The sequence below is a fragment of the Gymnogyps californianus genome, chromosome 3, assembly GCF_018139145.2.
Source record: "Gymnogyps californianus isolate 813 chromosome 3, ASM1813914v2, whole genome shotgun sequence".
Taxonomy (NCBI): domain Eukaryota; kingdom Metazoa; phylum Chordata; class Aves; order Accipitriformes; family Cathartidae; genus Gymnogyps; species Gymnogyps californianus.
The window spans coordinates 117,275,952-117,298,369 of NC_059473.1; the positions used below are offsets into that span (position 1 = coordinate 117,275,952).

Sequence of the window (22,418 nt, forward strand, 5' to 3'; positions counted from 1 at the left end):
ACATAAGTAGGGCACAAAGTTTATACTAAATAACTTAGCAGGTTTCTCAAAGTCTTTTAATCATGTAAGAAATTATCCACTCAAAAGTTTCTAAGAAATGTATAGAAGAGGAAGTCAGGGTGACAGATGCTGCAGAAGTTTGTAAAATAAAAGTGTAGAGAAGAGACAGGTGATAAAAATTTTATATACAATTTTACAAAATAGAAGAAAAATCCCATAAAAACTTGTCCAATGAGTGTTTTTATAAACAGGAAATCATTTTTAAAAATGTAATTAAAACAATGATTAAAATAATATTTATCCGTACATTTTTTAGCTTATTATTTAAATGAGCTACAAGAAAAGGTAATTCTTCAAAAAAGGGGCTGACTGGTCCTTTACTGCTTGTAAATCAAACAGAAGAACTGTCTTTCATACAAGAAAATGTACAGGTTTAATCTTCAATGTGAAATAGTTTAGGTGTAATCCCACCTAGTTCGGTGAGACTCTTAACCTTCCCCCTACTGCACTCTCAGACATGTGTACATTATTCTGCATCTCTCACTCCAATGTTCCTGCATAAATATACCACAAACAAAAAAGGAAGACACTAAATATATTCAGAATTTTGGAAACAAATCTGTGAAATGAAATTTGAATTGCAGTTCTTGTCTAAACATGCTTATTATTTAATTGGTGTCGATTACTTAATATATGTACATGACAAATCTCTCTTTTCTAATTTTAAAAATCTACACCGTTCTTGTTAAGCTAGTCAGTTAGCATCACCTTCCTTTAACAGAGTAATAAGTGCTACCGGTGGTGTAACAGAAGTTTAGAGGAATTCACGAGACAAATTTCTAACCATTATTGTTCCATTCTACACTGAAAGGCTTTGTCAGTGAGCAATAACACTATACAGCTACTTCTATAAGGAAGCATGACATTAATTTGCTGCATTGCTGTTTTGAGACATCAACCTTCGTTACTTCATCATTAGCTCTTATTCAAAAACTTTATTTAGTAAGTTAAAAAACTTAAAAAACTTTAGTGCTCTCTAGGCAATATGCTATAAAAAAAGGCTTAAAACTTTGCCTTTTCTGAAGATGAAAACTGTATAAACCCAAAATTTATCTACACACAAGCAGGAACTAGGGACAATTTATCTCAATATATATTGTAATGATCAATGAAACATGCAACTTTCATTCTAATAGAGAGTCAACAAGCTTTTCTTAAATGTCTTAACAAGAATTGGAACAATTAGAATGTACAGGCCTAGAATCAAGTAAAAATTTCCATAAATTAACTTTCTACATTGCAATTAAGACTTTTTTTGCTGATGTGTTTTCTTTAGATATCTAAATTGTTTTCACTTTTCTATTTGCTACCAGAGAATCTGAAACAGAACACCCCCCCCAAAGTAAAAAACAAGCTTTAAATTTGTTTCAAAAACTATGTAATTTTTAATACCACCTTAAAAAGAATGTGATTTTAAGGAATCTCACGGAAAATAACTGATCTATAAACCATATAACTTATACCAAGAAAAAGATTTTTGTACCTACGTATACACCCCCCCCACCCCACCCCCCCCCATTAAAAGTGGGGCTGAGGAAATGACAAAAGTCCCTCGGACAGAATTTCCAGGAAACAGTTTTATTTTGTGTTATTGTGGCACTGATATCAGAAAAGTTCCTCCCACCCCCAGCAATTCTGGATATATAGTAATCCCCTTCTTCAGAGCATTTACTTTCATTTTCTTTACTCCTGAATATGGCAGATGTGTTTACCATAAGATTCATTTTTCAAGGATACAGTTTTCAAGAACACTAGCTGCAAAAACTGAAGTTCCGCCAGTAATTCTCCTGCCCAGAAGTTTCTAGCATCATGACTTCTTCTCCCTCGCAGTCCAGTACCCTTTGAACAAGCTCTGTTGGGTTTTTAACTCCAGCAGGCAAGAGGAAACTAGGGAATACCAACACAGTCTGATCTTCTCAAAGTGGGTGCTAAAACCAGAGATGAAGAAATGGAACTACCTAGTCTTTAGGCAATGAATTGAACCGCAGGTAGTACAAAAAAGAAATTCAGAATTTTTAGACTTCTCACTCCACTATGAATAAATAGTTGTTCTGAAGAAAGCTGCTGATAAAACACACAACTTCTCTGTATCACCAGCATAAAATGCCAGTAAAAAACCCAAAAGTTTCAAATATATGTCAGTCTGCTTCAAAATCTACCTTGATTCTTCGAGCCTGTAAACTCTGCATCACCTCAAGGACAGTCAGAGAACAGTAAAGCATGTTTCTTTTAACATATTTTAAAAGAATTACTATAGGGAAGCATATGTGTTTTCTACTTTATCTGTCCACAGCAGGGGAATGGACACTTAAAGAAATTGCTGTTATCAATTTTTTTCAGCTGTTTTTTAAGGATGTTCTCTTTGGACAATATGCATATTTAAACTAAACATAGATTTCTACAATTGCCTAAGAGCTGAAAAAAACAGCCAACTGTAAAAAAAACCCTAAAGACACTACTTCTAATTCAATAAGCCTCATTTCTAATTCAGTAAGAGCAGCAGCTTAGCCTTAGACATTAATATCTCATTAAATGTTGGCCAGCATAGTCCTTCAAAGAAGCAAAAAAAAGTCTAAAATAACACCAAAGACTTTATACTGATGACAATTAAGCTACTGGAAATAAAGTACGCTATTTACAACTCAAATTGAAGTAATAAAAGCTTTGTAACAAAAATTAGTTCAAAGACTGGCATTAATACATCTGTGTTACGATGGATTTAAAGCCAAATTTTTCAACCTTTTCACTTAAGAAGCCAAAAATTTAAGAGCACTTACATGTAAAAGCAGCTATCAGCACATAAACAGCAGAACTTAGGGTAGGCAGAAGCAGTAACTGTGGACAAAAGAACCCCACGTTTGAATTACCGTCTAACAAAATATAAGGAGGTGATCTTACAAGCAAAATTTCTGATTAGATGTGTAAATTCCAGGTTATTCTTTCTCATCCAAAATAAAGTATTCCCTCAAATCATTTACCCGACTATGCCTTGCCCCCCTGTCTCCCTTCAGGTATTTACCCACCACTTTGCTTTGTTCCCTGTGCATTCCAACCTCCATTGTCTTCACTAAAGAGAAAAAAGCTTTCACGTAACCCTTCCATTACCTTCACAAAGATACACAAGGTCCCTCATCACCCTGACTTTAATGTTAACTGTACCAAACCAAGGTAGTTCAGAAAACTAAATGTAGCTCCTCCACACAATAAAGCAGTGTCATACTTTCATAAGCCTCAGTTTTAATCACATGAAAAAAAGAAAGCAAACTACATTCTAAACCTGCAGATAAGAACTCAGATTAAGCAAAATAAATAACACTAACCCAAATTTAAAATATTTTTATTTTCTTAACACCTTGAATAATAGAAGAAAATGAATAAGAAAATACGAAGAAACATACTGCAAATGCAAAATGCTGGATATATAGCTTTTTCCTGAGCTTACTGGCTCCCATCACCTTATCCTGGATGTCTATGCAAAACTCTCCTAGAATGCCTAAAACAAGTTTTAGCTTTGGGACAAAACTCCACAACCACATAATAATCACGTCTGGAATGAGGCCTCACTCATAATCCCACCTAGAACCTGGAGCACATGGGAATAAAATGCAAAGAAACTTCAACTGGCTCCGTAAGCAGCCAGCTCAGGCCTCTGGTTCCCATTACATCAGGCTCCAAGGTGCACGAATGTGCATCGGCTGCTTCCAGCCCACGTTACCTCCAGAAGCAGCGCTACCATTCAGATTTATGCTACTGGCAATAATTCCTCGCGACCTGAACCGATTCTGCACAGAGCTACTGCTGTACAAGTATACAGGATAAATAATCTATATGTAAATCAAAGATAATGCGCAGTTGACCACATGCTATTTGTTTCACTGTAGTATCAAACCAGAGTCTCTCTATGCTAATTACTGAATAAGCATGAAGGACTCCGCTTCAAAGAGCTCTCAGTCTAAGCGAAGACAAATTACAAAGATTGATACAAGAAGAAACTGAATTGGTAAAGTAAGACTAAAGTAGTCATTCACATTAAGACACTCAACAATGCATAAGTGCCAGGTATTTGGAGACATCAAAGCAGGTGAAAATGCAAAGACTAACTCAAGGAGTATGTCAGAAAGGGGGAAAATGTAAAGACTAACTTAAGTAGTATGTCAGAAAGCACAAAAAAGCTGAAGAAAGCACAAGCACACTTGTAAATACACTTAATAAAGACACAACTAATACTACAATCCACAAAGAGGAGGTAGCAGTTCACAGCTTGATAGCATATGAGACAATATGCAGTGGGTGGGAACTGGTCAAGTATCTCATGAGCTAAAACTACCAGCTGCAGTTCGAAATGTTGGTGAAAAGGTCAGAAACTATGCAGATGCATCAAAATGGCAAATGTGATTGGAAGGGGTGATTAAGGAAAAGAGTCTCTGAAGAACAAAAGTTACATGGAATAAACTTGTTTGCTCAAGTCAGGTGACTGCAATTACTCTCCTTGTCCTGACAACAGTTACCATTAAGATGTCTATTCCATGCACTACAGGCTTGAAACTAATAAAAATACAAATCAAGTATCTGCAAAATTCAACGCTGTAATTTTCTTCTTTCTAGCTAGGGAAGTGATTTAAAGTACATCACAGAAAATGGTTCAATGCTTTTCTTTCAGTTGAATTACATGAAAACACCCTGCAGTATGTCACAAAATATTCCTTTTTAGCTATTTCAAATCAGAGAGGGGAAAGACAGACAAGTTACCTCTTTCCAGCTATGTCTGCTGCCAGAACTGTGAGAGTCACAAGCAGGTAATAAGGTGATGTCTCAAGTATGCAGGTTCCAAGACATTTAGATTTTTTAAACACATAAAAAGCCACAACCTTAAAATTCACCTGAAAAAACTTATGATACTTGCTCCAAATTATACAGCACTAGTATGATGGAAAAACCTCACCAAGCACTTAAACAAGGCTGTTTTAACAGGGCATACAACATTTTCCAAAACAGAAATCAAATGCCCTCCTCCCAGCTCTCCCCTAACCACAATGGAAAATCCTTCCAGTCTAAGATTTCTTTTCTTAGTTTGTGAGGCTTGAAAAGTTTTACTAATTTGCAAGTTTGAGAAGCTGCTTAAATCACACATTTGACATTCATAATCTGGGTTTCTAGTTAAGTGGAGCTAAAAGCTACTGTAATTAATTGAAGAAAATAGCAAAATAAATTAAAACCACTGCAAACTTAAACACAGAAAGACAACACTTACAACAAAGTTGTTATAGAACCTGTTGATTGCAGAACAGAAATAAATGATCTTCAGAACAGCTTCAGATGGACATTAACTTTACAGGGAGAAGGAGCCACCTATCAGCTAAGATAAAACTTGAGCTTTTACTATGACAGACTAGCAATAAAAGGATAGTACTTATGTACTGCATAGTTGCTCAGCACTTGAAAAAGTCTTGAAGTATCTGTTTATGAAAGTTATTTTGAAAGCACTTTAAAATAGTTACATTTCACAATTATTACTTAAATTTAAAAATAAAGTTGCAAATAAAGTTAGGAAATAAAAAAAATGGACCACAAGCTCACTTAAGATTTCTAGAGTCAGTTTTAAGTAGCATCTATAAAAGGAAGAACTAATGATTCAGGAAATGCAACTCCCACTGTAAGGTCAGGAAACAGATTATGTTGTTCCCAATTTGAATGCTGAGATTATGTTCATTGTTCCAAGGGATGGCTACATGACTGTGAGGTCTCATATGGGAAAATTATTTCCCAATTTCCATTCCACAAACATATTAGCATATCTTATTTGAACAAACAAAACAATCTTATTGTTTAAAATCAAGACAAAATTTTCGCTAGAAATTGTCCATTTTATCCTGGAGGCAATGTTAAACATTTGCACATTTTAATAGTTTAATAACATCCACGCATTTTCTCATGGCTATATTAATTCTAATAGATCCCCATGGAAGTCATGCTGAATACTTGCGAAAAACTAATATACAGAGCTTCTCCTCCATACCACAGAAGTGTTAAAAAGCTCTTGAACTCAGTAAGACTCTTTCCTTTGTTCTCTTCATCCCCCCAAAAAAGGATTCTTCTTTGTTACAGCAGCTATTCACAAAACTTCTGGACAAGTTTGTAAATTCTAACACAAATGAGTTACAGCAACTGCAGCTCAACTAAAGCTTTGTGCAAAGACACAATTTATATTCTTTTGTTTACAGCACCACTATCCTTTGGATGCTTTGAAAAGGCTGCTACAATCATAGCATTTCTCTGGTATTCTTTTGCTTATCAACTCTTGCTTCTTCAGGATTTGACAAAGGCTCTGGTAGACCTAGCTGTAGGACTCTAATGTTTTCACCATCAGTTCCTATGTTTTTCCCCTCCACTGAAGGCAGAGAGAGCAGAAGCAGCAAACAACATGTTAAAATTCATAACTCAATGTGTTTAGCTTAAACTGCTGAAGTGCTTAAATACCTTTGCCATGAGGGAGGGAAGCAGATAGGGCAGGTAGGGGAAAAGAGAGGACAAATAGCTTGGGCAATATCACACTGCTGTAGCTCTTCACTTCAGCACGTGGGAAGAACTTTTGCAAGTACTCTGACATCCAAGAAAATATATCCTGAGCTTCCCAAAAACCTCATCTCCATAACTCCAAATATTACGGACTGACTATCACTAAGCCTTTGTATCCTAGACAATTCTTCATTACCGAAGTGATGTCAATGACAAACAGATCACTAACCTATCTGCAGCCCCATGGGGATGTTAACAAAAGGATGATGCCACAGTGGACAGTGGTCTTCCTCAGATGCTGTCCTATCAAAGAGCCTGAAGTGCTTTTTTGGTCTTGAGGGAAAGAAAAAACGTGTCAAAAACCCAAGCGAGGTAGTTTTTATACTTAGTTCATTATCTTTTATATCTCTTTTCAATATTAAATATTTTAAAGGAAGATCAATGAGACCCAGGGATGGTTATTTCTAGATTAAAAAGTTTAATCCTGTCAGTCAGTGACTAGATGCTCACTACTGTTTTAATACGAAAGGTGACAATGGCGGTCTCCTGACTGAAATTAACACTTCTGGCTTTGACATCTTGTATTGAGGAGTTGCACATGCATTACCTTTCAGCTGAGTGTCCAAAGATTTTTGGATACCACCTCCCATGCAAATGAGTGCTCCTCTAGCCTCTCTCCTCCCTTATGCTGCCACTTACTTTGTATAGCCTCTCCTTCTGCCAGCATAGTTCAACTTTCCAAAATTTTTGCCATATGAGTAACTGTTGTCCATCACGTCAATTTTCTGCTGCTACAGCTGAAGCAACCATAGAAGAACACAGACAGAATGTGAATGTTAACAATATTACACATTTCCGTGCCTCTTATTCTGAAACGTTCTATGAGCCACTGATATTAGTTTTGAGTCAGAGTGGCTAGTTAATTTAAATACCATGTCAAGTGTATACTTATCAAAAAGATTTTTCCATCTCAACCAAGTGTTGAATTCCATTCAACTGTGGTGTGAACTTCCTGCTCTTCTCTTATATGTGTGTGGCACCTGAAATTTTTCGATTGCAGTCTTGGTAATTTCCAAATCAGCCTCAGTACTACCATGGAACTCCAGGATAACCCACTTGATCTTTCCCTGTGCTATCAATGGCCTCTAATGCTACTGTGTATTAATATAGAATAGAGTATTTCAGTTGGAAGGGACTTCCAGTCCAACTGCTTGATCACTTCAGGGCTGACCAAAAGTTAAAGCATGTTATTAACAGCATGAACTGCCTTTCAACTACTGACTCTTCACTGATAATTCCCATAGTTCATTTCTCAATAATCCCTTATGAGAGACACTGACAAGCAATTCTTCAGTCTTTTAACTAGAGTAAAAATTAAATACCTTACTAGACAAATAATACTAAAGATGCTGTCTTGCCTTATGCTTAATAAGATGTTCAGTTCTTTTGAAGACATTTCAGATGGCTTTCAGAAGACCAAGATAATGTTTCCCTAGTCTTCCCAGGAATTTGTTTCTTGGAATTAATAAAGTATATTTATTAGCTTCTTATTCTGACTGTTACTCAACTTCTTTAGCACTTCAGCTAATTTGAGGATTCTTCAAAATCCATCAGTGATTCCAGCCAAGTTGATCTGTTCCTCTTAAAACCAAATTGCTCACAACAACTCCTCTTTCAACTCACTTCTATGTACCAGAGTCAGTCAAAAGTATCACGTATCTTCTGGTACAGAAGTGAATACAAGTTTTTCCACGTTCTGTATGTACTTGAATCCACCTGTTAAGGCCTCAGGCTTATGTAAGTTTCTTGCCAGAAGACTACTAGGGTTTCCCAAGATAATTTAAGCAATCCTTATTTTCAATATATGAAATTTTCTTACTTTTTGTGATTATCTTTGCTTGAAAAATCCCCGCTGAATTTACAATTTTCCATTTTTGTATTTCACTTTCTATATATTTTAAGTTCCTACTGAATCAGTGGGGCTAGAGCTCCACTGTCTTCACAAAAAAAAAAATGGTTCAGTCTTGCTATATTTATCTAAAATGCTTTATTACTTTGGCATTGTCTTACATTCTTTGACTGTACTATGACATACTAAAATTTATGTAAAATTCACAGTTTTAAGATATGCTTAGATAATGTACGTTGAATGAAAGATTACAGTATCTTAATTTCTACTTCTTTTATACGTAACTATATAACAATCTGGGCAACTGGCTCTAGGTGGTCCTTCTTGAGCAGGGGGGGCTGGACCAGATGACCTCCATAGGGCCCTTCCAACCTCAACCATTCTGAGATATTTATCTACTATATTTGCTTTTATTAATTTTCTTTCCGATTTTTCTCTAAACGCATAAAAAAATTCTTTCATATATTAATCTACACAGAGATTGTCTACCCAGTACTCACAGAACACAATCACAACTAAACTCCTTCCACAGTTTGCATGAATTTAGATTTTAGAAAACTCATTTCTTTAGTACTTCTAATTCAAGAGTTGCCCGTTCTTTAAAAAAACCAAAACAGTAACTTTTGTCTTAACAAAATCCCCCAAAACACTGGTACACTGAGAACACTCAAATCAAAGAACAGAAATGGAGAAGTCTCCTGGTCTGTACTTGATTTCTGTTAGTCCATACCGCTAAGGAAGAATGGGAGCAGTGAAAAATGGCAGAACATAAAGGCAGTACGGATTACAGTACACTGGAAAACACTATTTTCACACGGGTAACAATGCACAGCAAAGTAAAAGTAGTTTCCCCTTCACTAAATCTTCATAACGTGTAAAACCATTGAAGCACTTTAAAAAACAAAGAGTAGTTCCCCTGCATCCCCTATTCAAGTTACCAGAAAACACACATGAGGTTCATGACATTTACCTGCTGGAGGAATGCAGAAATATTTTGATGGACCTAACTGATTATTAAACAAAGCTGCTGATTAAGACATGGCTCTGATTCCCACTGGGGATGGAAAGCAGGTGGCAGAAGAGAAATGCAACTGTTACTCAGCATTTACTTATCTGTGAATAATTTTATCTACACAACTTATCAGCCTTGGGAAATGCTAGTGAAAATTGGCACTGTTGCCTGTATAACAGACTGAATACTGGCAAGGAAAAAATCCAGTGTTTTCATACTTAGGAAGTGTGTCCAAGCGGACAAGTAGAATATTGCAGAATTTTATATTTACAGAACTGCTTTACAGTTTCTGTATAAGTGTAATACAGGATGTGATACAGCATGAAGCAAGATGTCAGGGGAAAAGATTTTTTTATTTTGCTATGTAGATCAATTTAAGAGGAAGAAAAAAAGTAGCAGAGTAAAACCAGAAAAAAATGCCAAAAGAAATTAAAGTTCCTCATGGACTTAAGTGTGGCACATTACAAGAGTCCTGGGGAAAAAAGCTATTCCTATTTGGAATTCAGAATGAAGTTTTTGAAGAAAAATTAGGAAGCTGTATCAATTAAACGTTTGGGGGTAAAAGCTTAAAACTGGATTTTTTTCTTCTAGGTTACTATCTGCAAAAGTAGAAAGTTAAGTTTTGATCTACACTTAATTCTACTACTTCTATTTTACCTGAACAAATTTTTTTTACCTGCAAGTGTAACAAGTAAGACTGTGTGCTAAATCCGTATTACTTCTCATAAAGCCTACCAGAAGCTAGTCCATTTTCAAACTAAACCAATTGTTTTGCATAAATTCAAACCTAATGATTTGATGATATTCTGATAAAAAATAAGTACTCACAGAAATATGAAATGCTTATATAAGTTAAATGAATGGTTCAAACTGAACATTTCAAAATTATTTTATGCAGTTTCATTTATAACTGCTTTAACAAAATTATCTGGAAGTTTGGGTTGCTACATGCTTTGAAAAACTAGCTTAGGTCACACATATCTTTCTTAAAGATGTAGATTGAACAAAAAACACAGGAACTGTTTCAATGAAAAACAAATAAACTACCTACCAAACAATCTATATGAACGCTATCTCCTGTGGGCCAGCAACGTTTGCTGGAGTAGCCACTCAACTGCCCTCCAGCCTGCCTCTGGAAGAAATACCCAACTGTGGCATCATCCTGAGAACGTCCACTGAGGGGTACCTGGACATCAGAAGCACCTGACTGCAGTTGCAGGGATGGTGTGAGAAGTGTTTCCACCTGAATTGGGCCCTGACGTTGCTCCAACTACTGTTCCAGCTGAGGCAACCCCTACTCCAACCCCACTGGCTTCCTGACCAATGTTCACATGCATCATTCCTCTGGTCTCCTGCCAGGCCACTTCATTCATGCCTAGGACACATGGAATGCTCATTCCACATAGAAATCTAAAAAGAAAAAGTCTTGATAACATAAAAGGCTTTCCCACATATCTTTAAATATGCAGCTCTTAATTCATTAGGATTTTAAAAAAGTCCAAGCTATATAAGAACAATATTCATTGTCAAAATGTTTATTGATTTAAACTTTAAATTTTAAATACCATTACCAAACTACTCCTCTAAGAGAAACAAATAAAGTACCACAGATTTTTTTACAAGACAATATATTAATGTATGTTAGAGTTCCATATATTATAAATGCTTGCCCACATATTTCCTTGCTAAAAACAATCAAAATACGATTTTCAATCATAATGGCAGCAGTTTCTTTTACATTATTACTCAGCATGATGTGTAAAACCACTAATTCCATCATACTGCTATGTCTGATTTTAGACATTTGTAGACTATGTAACGAAGTAGCACAGAAAACTAACTTATCTACATCTCATTCTTACACCCCAACCTCAGTTTTTCTTCCAAATGTGTTAAGCTACGTAAGATTCTAACACAGCAATTGACATTAAACTTCTCTAACCCACATGGTAGTACATTTTGGGGTTTTCACAAAATAAAGATTGTAGGCTCAGATTAAAATGAAGTTTGCCAACTCATTTTTGAAGCATTTAAGTCTTGGCTTGAAACAAGTACAAATGACAACAGGAGAAATATCTCTCTCTCTGGTATTGACAAAATCCTCTGCAGGAAAAAATACCTGCCCCCGAACACATACGCTTAATGATCTCCACACATTCTTAATTTAGCATAACTGATGTATTATCAATCTTTTAGTATGTAAATGGACATATATAAAACCCAAAATACCCCCTACAACCTCAACTAAGTATTTTTTGAGAGGAAATTAAAAAAATTTAATTTTCAAGTCCAAGAAACATCTCACTTTTCATGCTAAACAAGAGTGTTAAGTCCAAACAATAAAACCTGACATATATGGAAAGATATTTAATCAGAATGGAACACTTAGGTGTGAAGATGTAGACAAAAAACCCCAGTCCTCTACCCAATTCTACCTTTTTCATCTAGCCTTACCGACTACTGAATGTCCAATCTTTAGGGAGATATGTAGAGACAGATATATGGTAGGAGGATTTTTTTTAATGATCTTGAACAATCTTGGTTTTGTGAGTAACACATAAGATCTAAAGCTACTTTGTCTTAACAGTACTGTTACAGTAGATATTTGCTTATTGTCAAAATACCCTACTAATATCAGTTCTGCAACTTCTTCAGACTACGTGACTAACTCCTCATTGTAGTATGCCCAGAACTAAAGTTTAAGCAATATATATCGTAATGGAGATAAACAGCAAACAGACAGACTGGTTATTCTTAGCTCAACTACACAAAGTCATCTCCAGCGAGTCTAGCTTTGTATTTAATCAATACGCACGTGTAAAGACTTACGGAACTAAACACACCAACCCAGCTTTTAAAAATTCACTTTTCCTTTGAAGAGATTTGTGAACAAATTCTATATGAAACTTCAGACCAGCCACACAAACAAAGAAAAAATGTATACAACTAGTTCAATACATCACTCAAAATTCTTCCTTGAAATAACATGGATGAAATCTAAGAGCAAAGTTATGAACATAGGTCTGACACAACCCTTGTTTCCATTAGGACTTACATGCCGAGAGCTTTATATGGAAAGACAGACAACCAGACCTATTACCTGTAACTGAGAGTTTTGCCAACACCTCAATAGCACTAATGAAGCAAGAGGTAACCTATCTTAGAATTGTATGAAAAATTAAAATTGGAAATAATCAAAATTACAAAATCTACACCAGATTACTTAGTCCAACATACACAAATATATGTTGTAAAAATCTGCCTGTTAGAAAGGCTGCAGATGTGATATTTAGCACAGCCAGCAGAGGACAGAGGATCATATCACCACTCTAAAGTTTAGTGGAAATAGATGCATATATAGCAAAAAAGTAATATGTGGATTATTACATAGATACTTTTGCTACATTTCAGAGTTTTACGTTTCTTTCTCAACTCCTAAGATGGTCGTCATAATCTCTTCAGACATATTTCTTCTACATGTCTACAACTGTTCTTAAATGGCCATGTTTAGGGAAAAAAAAAAAATCTGTTAACCAGTGATGAAATATAATCTTTAAAGATATTGCTAGAGATGACATCTGGTCTTTATTTGTAAGCTAAACATTTCAGATACCAGCTTGAAAAGTTCTTGCCTACTATTCTTAAAGCCACAGCAGGTATTCTGAGTGGGATTCAAACTAAATCTTGCCATAAAGTTTCAGTATGCAAGCCGTTACTATAAAACAAATTTTATACAACTTGTTTGAAATTATACCCAAGCAGCTAGAACTGAATAGGTTTACACGTTCTGATGTAGTTTAAAACTCTTTTCCACTATATGACTGTGAAGTGCCTCCAACTTCATTATTAGAAGCACTACATAACTGGTATTTGTTGTTATAGAAGGAGAAAACGAGCTTTTAAACGAAAGACTCCTTGTCCCATTTCTGAGACAAGAGCCTGGGCACTGGCTTTGTGACAACAGTGGAATGATTGCATTGTGTGGAATAATCAAGAAAACAGCTATGTTATGGGTGGGGAAAATTCACATTAAATGAGGTAAGCATTTTCAACTAAATTTATTGAAGAGAAAGAAGATTGATAACTCTCTCACATACCTATACATATAATACACACAATGAGAAGTACTTATAAAGCATGTCTACTCTACATTTTATGTTGTTTCCTTTGTAGAGTTTCCATTAGAAACTTTTTTAAAGAAAATGCAATGTATTAATGCTTGTTTCACAGGAGATTCCCAACACAGAAAGCATTTAACATTCAAGAGAATTTAGGTTTCTTTTTACTGCAATGGACAGTGAATTTTTTATATAATTCCACATTCAGAAAGAAGCATGAAGACATACAAGCAGGAATTCAAACCATCTACTGGATTACTTGCCTCCGTGTATAAAAACTTGGTCTAATCATTTTGGGGTTTTAGAAACCACTGTACAAAAAAAAAAAAAGAGATGAAGTTATCAAGGAGAATGCTTTTAGAAAATTCTACATATGCTGATTATTCAATGCACACTCACATATCATTAAATCAAGGGGGGGAAAAAAATATCTAAAAGTGAACTAGAAAGTGCTGTTGAACATCAGATCTAGTTCACAGTATTCAACAAGCTGATGTCCTGTCAACATACTTGCCCCAAACTCTGTAATATCTGGCCCAATGTGAATGCTGCAAAGAAATACTTGAGAGCAAATCTTGATGAAAACATGTACATAAAGCTTTCAATGTGCACTACAATCCTACATAAGATTTAATATATACTGTCATAATAAGAGGTATCTTCATATCAAAAGACAGGTGAGTCCAACTTTTTCAGCCAACTGCTTCTTGCACTATTAGCTCAATCATGATACCAGATACAATTATGCTTGCCTCAGCACTGTGCCAATATCCCTAACACAGAAGAAAAACATTAAGTACTACAGAGCGATACTATAGAAAAAAAGTACCACTCCCTACTAATGCAGAAAAAATACTATTCAAATAACATGGACTTTTCTACATGCAATATCCACATAATAAACTGCAGAATCTGCATTATCAAGCAGTTTCTCACATGCATTTGCCTACTAACCATTCTGCTGGGACAAATTCCAAATTTTCAACTCTCTGAGCACTTCAGAAAACTGTCAGGTGATTTAGTGTCATTTCTACACATTTAACCCAAAATACACCACCACTAAATTATCATTTCCCTTTTTATTCAAGTTTCCCTCTCCCACTTACCTAACATATTTATATTCGCATTGACACAAATTGAGTTGTAGACCAGAGAAAGGCAGACAATAATTCTCTCAGCTTCTCAACAAAACTGCGACTGTTGTTAACATTTGGTTTTAAACCTAGACATGACTAAATATAGCAAAATACTATGTTTTCTATGTAGAAATGGTAACATGGGGTAGTAATTATATTTCAAATGCATTCATATCCCACATACCTGAAGAGCAATACCATCAACTCATGGTAACTAAAAAGGCCTGATCTCTCAGTTGAGATACAACAAAGACTTCCGTAAAAGAGAAACTAAAATAAATCTGAAAGTACTTTGTTAACATGTAGCATATAAGTGACAAACAATTAGGCGATACAAGAAGTTTTACCGATTCTCATTTGCAATGACCTATATAGCTCATACACGCCTACATTACTCAGAAAAAAGCATCCCAAAATCAGCTGATATAATCTCTTTATCACATCACATATAAAACATGCTACACATTTTTGCGTTAAGCCATCTTGCTTCAAACAGTAAGCCAGAAGAACATAAAGCATCCCGAGTATATTAATCTTCTCTCAAGGAATTAGAGTCCGAGGTTATGAAATACATGAAAGAGAACAATGCCAAAAAAAAAAAAAAAAAAAATCTTTGCACAACGACTGCCAAGGAGATTAAAAACCAAACTGCTAGTTGTAAGCACGATCCACTCAGGGCAGCTGGCATTTTTCTCAACTTTTTGTTATTGTAGTCTGCGCAGACACGTTTGAAGAAAAATTAAAACCTAACACTTCATTGTGTGGTATCAACTACCAAAAGCATTGGGCCTTCTCGCTCCACCCTCAGAAAGCAATCATTATCCTTAAGACCACTAAAAAAAAAAAAATAATACAAGTTTTCACGCTTTCGGTACATTTAAACAAAGCCCATTTTATCCAAATTCCGCACGCAATTGTCCGTGGGGTTGCCGAAACGACGCCCCCACGTCCGCCGGCTCCCTCAGCGCCCCACAGCACTTCGTACCGAAGCCTATTATAACACCGGGCGCTGCGTGCCTGCCCCCCGCGGCCTGCCCCGAACTCCCGTCACCCTCACGCGTGTACGCGCCCCGCTACGTCTCCCCACCTGAACCCCGACCGCCTCCCCGCCTCCCCCCCCCCCCCCCCGACTTCTCTCAGGCAACAACTTCGACCCCCAAACCCCGCTGGGATGGAAACTGTTCCCCAAGTCCCCGTTCCCCGCGGCTCGCCGAGAGCACAATGCCGGCTCCCCCCCCCCCAGCATCGCCGCCGCCCGCCCCCCTCACACCGACGGCGCCGCCGCCGCCTCCCTTCACGGCGCTCCCTCCCCACCTCGGCGCCGCTCCCCGGCGCGCCGGGAGGACACAAAGGCGGCGAGGCGCGGGCGGCCGCCGAGCAGGCCCCGCGCCGCCCGGTGACCTGCCACAACATGGCCCCCTCCCGCCCTCCTTCTCCCCTCCCTCTCCCTTCCCCTCCCTCGGCGCGCAGCCGAGGCCGGAGACAAAAGGGGGCTGGAGGAAGGGGGGCCCGCCTGCCCGCTCCGCCCGCCCGCGGCCTAGCCAGCGCGGCCCCGGCCCCCGAGGATACTCACGGGCTGGCTGGCGGCGCTGCTCGCTGCGACGGAGCCGGAGCGGGCCCTGGGACACCCCTGCCCGCCCGCCGGCCCACCGCCCCCCTCCTCCTCCTCCTCCTCCCTCTCGGCGCCTCTCCTTCCTGCCTCCCCTCCCCCCCTTCGGCCGCGAGGGGCTCACAGCAACATGGCGGGAGGGCGAGCCCGGCGCGCACGGAGGGAGAGGGACAGCGAGAGCGCGGCAAACCTCCCCCCTCCGCCGCCGCCGCCGCCGCCGCCGCCGCTCGCCCCTGCCGCCGCCACAGCGCATGCGCGCCCCAGCCCGGGAGGGAGGCAGCGAGGGAGAGGGAGGCGGTGGCCCCCAGCCCCTTCCGCCGCGCACTGCGCATGCGCCGCCGGCCGGCTGGCGCGCGCCTTCCCTCCCTCCGCCCCTCCGCGCGGCCGCGCCGGGCGGGCACCGAGGCCGGGGCTGTCCCCTGCCCTCCCGCCAAACAAACCGGTCAAAACAGGGCTTTTGTGGTTGGGTTTTTTTTTTTCTCATTTTCGTTTTTCGCCTTCGGGGAGGGGTGGCGGCGGGAGGCGGTGCCCACCCGAAGGCCTGGGGTTACGAGACAAAGGGGAAGGCGAGGCCCGTTTTTAGGGGTACCCGGTGGCTCCTGAGGGCCTGGCTCTCAGCGCTGCCCGCAGGGGAGATTACCTTGTTTTTAGAATAAACAGAAACGCATCACCATAGTTATTAATTAACTACTGTGCCGATAGTTGCTGCGTGATGATTTTGGGAAAAGAATCAATTATTTCCTTCCCTCGAGTGAGTGAAATACGGGATCTCTGATACAGCTGGGTGGTTGCCGTTGGTAAATACGGTACTGGATGCTAGTAAACACTGCTAGTGATGGTTTTTAATAGCCTCACCCAATACGAGCATAAATTCTGCTTACTTAGCAGCCCCTGAAAAAAGAGAGGGAGCTCTGCCTCTCAGTGACATTTTAAAATAATGGATTTCACAGGAAAATCCACTGTTTTGCCTTTTTTACCAGTTCTTAAAGGAGTCTGGTTAGTGAGTACTCCATTTCAGGAAACGGCATGCAGATGCCATCCACAGATGAAACCTTCAGACGAAACACGGTTATCAGTCCTGCGGCAGCTGCTCAAAACACTGCTACCGGCCGTTTTTTCTGTAGGCAGAAAGGAGGCAGGCTCTGCCAGTCCCAGGGACTTGTTCTGGGTACAGCAGGGCGAGAGCAGGCGAGTTCGGGTGCAGGAATACCACGTGTACTGGTGCTACTGCTGGCGGCGGCAGCAGTTGTGGGGATGAGATGTCTGTGACTACCAACTGCGTTCTTAAAAATAGAGATGTCTCAAAGGAAGAAACCCTTACTGTTTTCAGTATTTATAGGCATGGTTAAAAACATGAAAGTTCCCAGCTCCTGATAAAGATAGAAACATTTTCCCAAGAAATGAAAATGATTTCTTTGGCTTAATACTAGTCAGCTAAGTACCCAGATGTCTGCAGTCTGCTGCTGCTCGCGTGGCTAATCCCTGTGATCCCCAGTGTCCTGTCCCACTGCCACCTTTGGGCTGTCTCCAGGGAGGCTGCAGGGCTGAAAAGCCAATTCCTGTGCTTACTTGAGGAGAGAAGGCCTCTAAGTCACAGCCTCCAAGTCAGCCCTTCCCTTCACGCAGACTGGCTGGGACTGAAGAAAACCTTGTTACGCTCTTGGCATCCCGAACACTTAGAGCAGCTGGTCTACATTACACCAGCTCTCCAGCTCAGATCCTTTTGGGGACCCTATTTGTCCTGGATAGTTCTGATCAGTGTTTGTATAAAACATTAAATGCTCAGGAAGAACTCAACATGCATTTGATAAGCATAAGCTTGAACGACTTCTACATTGGTCTGCTTCTCAGTACTGAAAAACCCAACCTGATCACAAAACAAAAAAATGTTTAAGCACAATCAGTTTGGGATTTGATCTGAGAAATACAATTACTTAGATATTTTCTGAAGTATTTTTCTAAAAAAAGACAAACCAAAAAAATTCCACCACCACACACCTCACAATTTAATAATGGCACTAAAGTTTTTGGCTCATGCTAAACTAGTTCAAGAAAAGTCATTCTCTCCTACCTTTGTTCTGAGTGGAAACTTTAAAAGTACTTAATGCTTTAGATAGTTTAACTTGGTATCACTCCATTACAAAATGCTTTTCCTAGCTATTCCTGTTTTTAAGGAGGTGTTAACAGCGGACTGGGCTCTGCTTACACTCCAAACGTTTCAGCTAAACTCCATTAACACAGTTATGCTTTGTTTTTTCTGTGAATAAGCATCCTCAATGAAAAATACTAAACAAATACACAGTCTACAGTTTAGAAAAGTAGCCAAGGATATGGAAAGCCTGGATGCTGTTGTCTTCCTCCACAGTCTTCCTATGAGACCTTGGGCAAGGTACTTAATTGAAGAGCACTCACAGAAATTGAAAGCTGCAGTCCTAACCACCCCCACTCAGCTAGTGGCTAATCCTGAAGATGTCTACATTTTCTAAAGCCACAAACTTCAGGACCTAAAACTCTGTACACGAACAAAATTTGTCCTGCTGTGCCACAACGTCCACGTCCCCCAGCAGTTTTGACAGACAGTGCTGTTAGATCTAGCAGGGTAGCAAATAATTAACCTGTATTAATTAAAACCAAGGTATTCCTCCATGAAAATGAAACAACTAGATGTGGTAGAACTTCTCAAACCATCTCCAGAAAAGACGCAGGTCCCTACAAAAGCTTGCATTCTTTTAAAACAAAAAGTGTGCAACACCCTTCACTCCCAGGACTGGGGAGCACCCAGATTTGATTCCTTTGCTCAAGATTCACAGGTCTGACTTCCTTAGAGAGAGTCCCAAAAATCAGCAGACTACTTTGGCTGCCCTCTGCTGCAGCTGGGCTGTTCTGCAGGGAAGAATTCAAGATCTTCATCTCAGATCTTCTACTTAATGGCCTTGCTGGCCTTACAGTCATAGAATCATAGAATGGGTTGCATTGGAAGGGACCTTTAACGATCCTCTAGTCCAACCCCCAAGTCTAACTACCATCTCACTGCATAAGAGGAGCAGTCATAAATGGGTGAGCCTCAGTCGGTTCTCTGAAATAACAGCTGCAGTTAACTACCTACCGCCTTCACAGAAGGACAGCACTGCAGCTTGGAAGCGATTAGAACTATCTGTCCATGTTGCAGAGTAGGGCCCTGGAATGGTGGTTTATATCCTTAGCACGTCCCTTTTTAGCTACGTCTCTGTAAGATATGCTGATCTGGATGTATGTTTTGTGCATTTACAGGAGCAGATCCCATTCTGAAGTTATTAATTTTCCCACATACTGCGTAACAAGTCTAGACACCCAATGCACAATTCTGGATTCCACTTTGTCAACAGACATACAATTAATTAATTAAAAAATCAATGAGTCTGAAATCGTACATTCACAAGACTTGCTGCTAAATGCATTGCTATAGGAATCTGTCGGTATTTCATGTTTTAGGCCAGCAGTGACCATAATATGTAGGAGGGTTTATTGAGATAAGAACTCTGGCCCAGTGGGCCAAGCATCCCCTTTGGCTAGCCTCTCCCCAGGGCCTCAGAGAAATATGCTTATGAGCCACAGACTCTTCATACAGAGTGACTTTCCCATCCACGCGTCCTTTTGCCCCACCATTGCTTCACAAACACAGCCTTTCCCTGCCATAACCATTCACCATGCTAACTCAGGGTTGACTCTTCTGTTCTATTGCTTTTGACCATGTAACCTGTTCATTAACTCAGCTCCTGCTGCATCTCATTGTTCTGATACTGTTGCCTTAATTCCTACAAGCTTCACAGCCTATTCCTGTCTCAACCCTCTCTCTTCTGATACAGAAACATTTGGCCCACTATATGCAACTGAATCCATTTTCCAATTTTAATGTTTGAAACCACACATCTTTAAGCTTTTTTCCCATGTGTGGAAAGAACTCTTCTGAGTTACCTTAGCATCCTTCAAATTTCCCATTTAACACAAAAAGTGGTACAAAAAGGCCTTCCTTTAGTATGATTCCTGTAAACCCATTTGACAACAGCCAGGATCTCAGTGCACTGAAAAGCCCAGTCTGCTCTATTGCTCAAAATTGTGGTAGTATTTCCATTTGTTTCCCCTACCTATCTGTGCAACTAAGTTTCTTCAAGGAAGACCATCTATTCTGGTTTTGTTTTGGACTAGCTAGCAACTGGCATAACATACTGAGCTAGTGCAAATAAGAACACTTCAATTTAGGACCAACAGAAAATTCACAGCTGAATTATAAAAAATTTTGTCGCTAATCCCATTTTTGATCTTACTCATTACTATACTACTGTTCTAAAATGCGGAGATACTGACTTGCCATTCAGTTACATGATCATTGCTCCTGTAGACACGATCAGCTTGCAGAAGCTGTTCTGCAAGAGGTTTAAAGGAAATGCATGAGAGGAGGTGTCAGCGAATGGAATGCACAGCCCTGCAGCACAGATCTTCATGAGCTTGTCCCAAGAAAGAAGTGTCTCTCATGGAATTGCTTTGCTAAGTAAGTTTTATGCTAGAATGGCCAAGAAGGTGTCAGCTGAAGACTCCTTTCACAGGCAAGACAGCTTTTGTCCCTGAGTCATTCACCCCCTCATAATTGGCTGAGGTATAAACAAGCTTCATAAACATACCTCAGAGTCACAACCACAAGAGACAGTCATTGTAACACAACAAGAGTAACTAATGGCATCACTTCATGTACATGAATGTGAATAGCTTTGGAGTGGCAAAGCCAGAGATAACGCCAGCTGTTTCTTAGATTCACATTCACTTTGTTCACAACAGAGTGGCTATCAATGCTTATCTTAAGAAAAAAGCCTGCATGTCTCAATAGAAGTATGTTTTTCTTTCCAGTGGAGAATTAAGTTCCAGCAACTCTTCACACTGAATGCAGGCTGTGGCTCTTAGAACTGAAGATCGCATATTATACTCAGTACAAAGAATGAAACCTCGAAGATGAGCATCAAATTGATTCTCATTCATTTCATATATTAAGTAGTAATGAGTAAACACTCTAATTTCTAAAAAGGGAAAAAAGTTCAAAGAAATATCTCAGGCAATGGAAGCAATCACAAGAGCTCTGAATAAGAAGCAGTATTTTTTTTGCACACTTAGAATAAGATAGTTCAGCCATATCAGAACAAGGAAGAGTGGGAAGAATGCAGGGTTTTTTTTTCTCTCCTAAGGAAAAACATTCTAAGAATGCTAAAAGCATATCCATAAGTTTTAATTTTGTTGCATAAAGTCTCACCAACTTAACTCACATGAACTAGAAATTCTCTAGATCTTCAAAATGAGAAGCCATAGTACAGAGGATAAACTGGAAGAAAGATCTGCAACAGTACTTTGGCTTATATAATTTCTCTTGTCTACCTATTGCCGTATCAAATACCGATCCTCCCAACTGCAGTAGATTCTTCTGACAGGGCTCTAAACAAGCAGCCCAACACCAAGTGGACTTTTCTTAGGGTAACATTGGACATCTGTGGTCATCTCTGCTCTTGTGGTGTAATCACTAGACTGTTTTTCTTCTATATTAAGCATACCTGAAGCTCCCCAGAATTTCCTGTTCTTACACAGTGTCAAGGGGGCTGACCACAAGCAACAAGATATTACACATGACTGGACACATCATTCGAATACCAAAATGCAGCACAGCCATATTAGCTCAGAGCTAGTTAAGACCCCCATTCTGACTCACCATTATAGCATGAAGACATACCCAGTGGCCCCCATTTCCACACAGAGAACCCAAACCTTATTCTGTGCCAAACACGCCTTCAGAGCAACAAGACGTAGCGCAGTGAATATACAATGCCAGAGATATATTCAGGAAGGGAAATCCTAGCTTGCTTCCTGAGCATAAACAAAATGGTTGAGCACTGTAATACTGAAAAGTAGGTGTCAATGTTATGCATGTATTGCATAAAGTATTACATAAATAGCGACAGTGTATTCATACATATGTGGGCTTACCTTTAATTATATCTGCAGGTTTTACAGACTTCTAAAGTACCTCTTCTGCTTCCAG

The 22,418-nt window shown here is 39.2% G+C and overlaps 1 protein-coding gene across 8 annotated transcripts in view; it reads right to left on the reverse strand.

Annotated features, from left to right (window-relative positions):
• The window catches only part of PUM2 (pumilio RNA binding family member 2), a 76,338-nt gene extending 53,920 nt beyond the window's left edge, over nucleotides 1-22,418 (reverse strand). For 4 of the 8 annotated variants that reach the window (XM_050893056.1, XM_050893055.1, XM_050893054.1 and 1 more), the window contains exon 1: nucleotides 16,325-16,338. The gene's annotated coding sequence lies outside the window, so the exon portion shown is untranslated. Of the gene's footprint in view, nucleotides 1-6,805; nucleotides 6,855-7,275; nucleotides 7,315-16,324; nucleotides 16,339-16,484; nucleotides 16,541-22,363 lie in introns of those variants that run through there. The other 4 variants (XM_050893051.1, XM_050893052.1, XM_050893057.1 and 1 more) reach the window with 4 other exon arrangements.